This window comes from Corvus brachyrhynchos, unplaced genomic scaffold (genome assembly GCF_000691975.1).
Source record: "Corvus brachyrhynchos isolate BGI_N302 unplaced genomic scaffold, ASM69197v1 scaffold221, whole genome shotgun sequence".
NCBI lineage: Eukaryota > Metazoa > Chordata > Aves > Passeriformes > Corvidae > Corvus > Corvus brachyrhynchos.
Window position 1 is genome coordinate 3,767,537 of NW_008236622.1, and position 6,000 is coordinate 3,773,536.

Here is a 6,000-nt window from a genome sequence, read left to right on the forward strand (position 1 = left end):
CAAATATTGTGGGTTTTTGCTTATGGTTGCTTCTTATATTTTGACAAGAATAAGTTCATCTCCACCAGTCTACATGCCAGTTTGTCAGCCTTTCCTTCTAAAACACAGTGCTACAGCAGTTGTGGCTTGTCACATTATTTACTTCAGTCATTTATACTGATTTTTCTCCTCATACCCCTGCAATCACAGCATGAGAAGACTTCACTAATTAAATGAATCAGGTACAGAAAATGTGATCTGACCTGAATTTTTGCAATTAGTCACACAAATATCCTATCAGAAGGCAGATTTTAATTACACTGAAAGTCAAAGCATGCTGTAGCAACAAACCCTTACTGAGAATCTGCTGCACTATATTGACACCTTGTGGCTGGTTCCTCATGATGCAAAGTAGTCACCCAGACTAGTGGAAATAAGAGTGAGTAAAATGTAAAACCTGTGGGGAAAATATTTTCATTTTAAATACTCACAGTTAATGGGAGCCTGATGAAGGGAGTTGATCAAGCTCCACTTTAAATCTCAGTCTGATCCCAGCCCAAATTCAAGTATATAAGTTCTTCAGTGCTGAACACAGGACCAAGACCTATACATTTACCATTTTCACTACAAATCAGATCTCTGTGGGATCCAGCCTTGAAGTGTGTACCCTGAGCTTACCTCAGACTGCCCTTCTCCAGCTGACATATTGTACTTCAGCTTCTACACTGAAGATAGTGGGATAAAGAGTGAACAGCTTTTATTGCAACAGTACCTGCTGCCAAAAGAGAATGAGATTACAATTACATTTGGAGAAGGAAATACAACTTTAAAGTGTGCATGTGAAATAACACTCTAGAAAGTTCAAACAGAATGAAGATGCAGCATGAGCAGTCTTCTTCCCAGCCTGCCCGATGGAGAGGAAATGGCACAGTGCAGGAAGCCGGTTTCAAACAGGCAGATGGGCTGTGACATAAACCCGAGACAGCTCATCTGCTCAATATGTAATCATCGTGTTTGAACCCATTTTCCTACAATCTTCCTGAGTAACACATAACTACCACGAATTCACATAGGAAAGGAACTGCTGAAATGTTAATAAAGGGAAGTATTTGAAAAGGATTCAGATAAATCAGTTACAAAGAGTGCTGTGGCCAGCAGTCAGTGAATCACTGAGCAACATTCAATGTTTTCTCAGGAAGACTAACTCCATCATATGAACCTTTTAAACAAATAATCAAATAAAAATGCTAAACCTCACAAATAAATTACCCTTCCCCAAAACCCATTAGGTCTGCTTTGGTTCATTCCTTTACAAACCTGGAGATCCCTGTATCAATCAATCCCAGTCTCAATCACACGAGACTCCGAAGTTAATTATTTCACACTTCAATCATGACTTTGGCCTTCTGTGGGCAAACACTCTTCCACGAAATAAGGGTAGGTTATCCAGTTTTTGAGAATGAGGGAACTGGATATCAGAGAGTCCCTCCTTTCCCCTGCTTGTTTTCTCCTTGGAATAATGAGATGAGGCTGCTTGGATGCCCTGCTGCTGCCCTGGCAGAGGGGTCCGAGTGATCCACAGCTGGAAAGGGCATTCACACCAGGATCTGGGGTCATCCTCTTGTATCTGGGGACTTTGGACACTTTTGGGATGCCTTTGGACAAGAATGCCTGAGTTGGGGGGCTGCCTACACTGACGGCAGCCAGTTCCAAAGTCAAGGATATGAAAGGGAGCAAGAAAAGGGTGAGAAGGATGCCTGGGCTGACTTGGTCTGCACCCATTTCTATCTCTGTCCAGAATTCCACAATAATTGTTTTGAGGTTTGGACAGTTTAAGGGTTATTACTTTCCCATGTCTGTTTAATTTTATTAATTAAGAAAAGATGTGGTCCCTGTCGGTCTTTTGGCCACATGGAAGTTTACAGTGACACAATTCCATGAGGATGTAGTTAGGAGTTGAGTGATCTGTGGTTCTGCCCATGGGTGAGCTTCCAGAAAAGACAAGATCTGCTGGATAAGCCCTGCCCCTTACTGTGGATCTCAGCCAAGTAGCCTCAGCTTAATGACAGTCATTAACATTAAACGACCTGCAAAATTTTGTTAGTTCAAATTCCAGTAGAGTTAAATGATGATTCTTTTAAAAGAATTGCAGTAATCTATTCATTGCCATGAAACCAGATATAATTAAAGAAATTCCTCCAGCAGTAACTCAATTACATATATTTTTGTTCTAAGCTGGCTTTTTAAAGATTCTTTAAGTGAACAATAATTTACTCACTACAAAACTGTAGCTCAATGCAATAAAAAGTATCCTTTTGTATCCTATGCCATGAAAGGAACTACTAGAGAAGAAACCAGTCTTTGTGGAGAGGTATAAAGGCAGCATGTCCGAAACAAAACCTGAAACCTTGTGTCACTACTTTTAGACATAAATGATTGTGAACTTCTCTCACCTCTCCATACATACTTATTCCCAGTATTCAGAAAAGGAAAAGACAGCTGAAATTACAGAGCCTTTGCCCTCTGAGTTAAAGAAGGAGTGGTGTTTGGAGGAAGGTGGAAAAGGCGTGGAAAATATTCTTGGGAAGTCAAGTATCCTGAAGTACAGCAAAAAGCTGCAGCTGCTCTCCAGAGCAGTGAGGACACTGCACATTCCAGTAGCAGGATTCTTTCCTAGTGATATGTACAACCTGCTGCATTACAGAGCAACCCAGAGCTGTGGCCATTCCATGTGTTCTTTGCATTAAATGCAGTTCTCGGTCTTAGCAAGCTCTTCAATAGAATTCTTCTTGCAACATACTCAGACCTCTTCACCATGGCACACTATTCCCAGCAACCACTTTGCACAAATGCATTGTGGTTTGGAGACTGTGATAAATTCACTTACATACATATGAGCTGTCCTATGCCTGTTGCCCTCAGAAACTATGAAATTTCCCAGTGATTTTAGTTTTTAAATTTACTAAGCTGGAACAACCAAGGAATATATTCCAGACCACACACAAAGTCTGTGTTAGGGAAGGTATATCAAGCTAATGCTCTAAACACAACCAAGGCTCACTTTTTCTTTCTTACTCTTCTCTAGAAAGAACCTGTGAAATCTTTTCACTCCCTTTTAAATCCCTGCCTTCCTACCCTTTGGAATCCTGCCCAAATCCCTTCCTGCCTACCACATATTCTCACATCCCCTCAGCTCTGCTCTCCAGATAACTATAGGACTGAGCACAGCGTCTGCCTGGATGACAGCCATCAACCCAGCCCTCTCTGCTCTGTGGTTTACACAGCTCTTGCAATGAATACATACTGACTCATGAAAATGATAACAGATGTGAAAAAATTACAGCTTTACCACCTGTTGCTAGTGTAATGGATTTAATTACTGGCAGACAGCTTGAATTATTTTGAGGTCTTTTAAAAAAGGAAGATTTCTTTCTCCCCCGTGGGAGATCCTTGTTGAGAAAATTGTGGTTCCATAAAGGCAATTCACTACAGGGGACAACCCTGCACCACAAAACCCTCTGGTTTCTTACCGATTCCTCCCTGCCAGGAATTTTCCCTTGCACCATTCTCTGATATGTTAATTATTTCTTTGCCTAAATGACCTCAGTTATATACTTTCAAACTGTCCTTAAACTGACCATAATTTCAGCAGTTGCTTTGCCCACCATGCTGGTGTTCACCCTTATACTGACTGGTGCTTTTGCTACCTTCATTCACAAAAAAGAGAAAGAGCAGTAAAACTCAAGCCATACTCACTCCAGGTACTCATTTGTCACTGTTGTCCAGAGGGACGGTGAGAAAAACGACACAGAATTCAAGTCCAGGATCAAATGTGATTATTTAATTAATTACAAACTCATTTATATAACTTGGTTCGCAATAGAAAAATGACATGATTGGCCCATCGGTCAACCAGCCATCAAAGTGACTGGCTGAAAGGAATAGTTACCATTCTCAAAATACTATTCTCAATGAACCAAAACAATATCCACAGTATTCCACAACAACCTGTACCTGCAAAATAGTTTACAAAATAGCAAACCATTTCTCAGCTAGTTTGCGTGAGAACGGAGACTTTCGCAGGAGGCTGGAAAAACTGGAAAAATTTCTCTGCTAGCTTTTTTAGCATCTACACTCATTGCAACTGGAAAGATAACTGCAAATACATCCTGTGTGAGCATTTTTTCATTCCAGCTCTGACCTTGTTCAGTAAAATCATTTCTGCTCAACATCTGTATGGGCATCTGAAAATTTCTGTATTGCTACTGATAAATGAGAGACAATGGATTAAATTAAGCACTAGCATGTTTGAATTAGGTTGTATCTTCAGTATGTGCTTGAGGCTGGGAAAGTGGGAAAGAATATCCTTATTTATAGCATGATGTCTGCTGAGTGGTCACTGAGTTCAAGAGGTTAAACTGAGCTTCTTGATTATGGATTGACCTTGTAGTATCCAGACAGAGAAGGCAGAGGGCAAGCAGGAAAAGGAAGATCTTGTGCTATGCCCTCTATTCTCTGGTGGGGGAACTTGATCTAAGATCTGGACCTGTTTGGAGAAAATTTTGACTGAGTCCTTTGCGATCTGCATCGACAGGAAATCAGTGTGGGCATCATAGTTCTCTGGTCAGGAAAAAAAAGAATAAGGCAACCCCTGCATCCACAAGAAACTGCTTTCTGCATGCTGTAACACAAAGGTTCAAGGAGAAAACAGCCAACATGAGACAGAGCGCTGTAGGTACATTTGTCATACTGAAAAGTACCACTGTGTAAACAATTGGTTTCAAGACACCACTAGAGATACACTGTCAATTTAAAATATACCTGCTTAGTTAAGCGAGAGCTGTTGGAAGAGCACCTGTGACCCCAGAGACAAAGAGAAAGGAAAACAAGGAACCAGCAAGAAGGTAGCACTAAGGGCCTTATCTTAGCAAGCAACAAAAGCAGGTAAAGTACATGTTGAATCACAACACATATGCTGCTGAATTGTTGCCAGATAAGGGCTAGAAGAAAGAGAGAAAGTAAAACCAAATGTAAGAAAAGGAATAGAAAGGCACGATATAAAGAAGATATAGTCTGCCTCCCACTTTTCTCTCACTTTTTCTTTCCAATCCACATTTTCTGCTTAGAGTGGTGCATTTAATTTTCTTTACCATCACTGTCAGCTACAGTGGGAGGTCATTTGTGCCATCATTATCAACATTGTCATATTGACTGCAGTCTGCAGCTCATATTTTGCTTGTCTTTTGCTAGTAAGCTCTTCCCAGTCCTATTTTTTGTCATTATAGGACCATCAGTAGTTGTTTTGGGTAGTTAAAAAAAATGAAAAAGAAAAACGAGAGAGAGAGAGAATAAAAGAAATATAGAAGAAAAAAGGCTTCTTTAAATTCAGCTGTCTGCTCTTCAGGAAGCTGATCACTCCACCTGAAATGAGATGTCAGGGGTTGCTTAGCAATAGAAAGATGGCATCCTACCTGTCAGATGGCCCTTTTCAGATTATTTCCTAGATAAGTACAATAATTGGAGGGAAGCATCTTTTGTGGCTGGCTGCCCCCTTGCAATGTCTAGGTTAACACAAGGAGAAATGCTGCGCTTCAGCTACTGTGCTGCAGCTGCTGGCATCTGTTTTCTGGGGAATTAGAATATAACAGTACATGATACTGCTTTACCTAGCATTATTTTCAGCTAACATTATTTTTAAAACATTATTTTTAGTCCTATAAAGACATATTTAGGAATGACTGCCATCTGTCCAGACATAACAATAAAGAAAATAAATGTTTCACTAATGATCAGGAACTAAAGTTACTTCTTCTTGTGAAAGAGTGGTTATTAAAAGGCGGTTTTCCCCAAACAAGAACATATAATACAACAAAAATTATAATGGGAAAACCTACACACGAGCACGTGTCTATGTGTGTGTTTAGGAATTTTTGTAATTCCAAGTGGTGTCTGCTCATCATTTTGCTGTCACTGTTACAGCCTCCTTAATTTTATTTATTTTTCTCCTTGTTGTTATCGCAG

General features: G+C 40.2%; 1 long non-coding RNA gene across 7 annotated transcripts in view; it reads right to left on the reverse strand.

Moving 5' to 3' along the window:
* The window catches only part of LOC108444764, a 250,212-nt gene that overhangs the window by 24,784 nt on the left and 219,428 nt on the right, over positions 1-6,000 (reverse strand). For 4 of the 7 annotated variants that reach the window (XR_001859438.1, XR_001859439.1, XR_001859443.1 and 1 more), the window contains one exon: positions 3,793-6,000. This exon is cut by the window's right edge. The exons of 1 other annotated variant lie outside the window; for it this stretch is intronic. This is a non-coding gene — a long non-coding RNA (uncharacterized LOC108444764). Of the gene's footprint in view, positions 1-193; positions 755-3,792 lie in introns of those variants that run through there. 2 more of the 7 variants (XR_001859442.1, XR_001859445.1) reach the window with 2 other exon arrangements.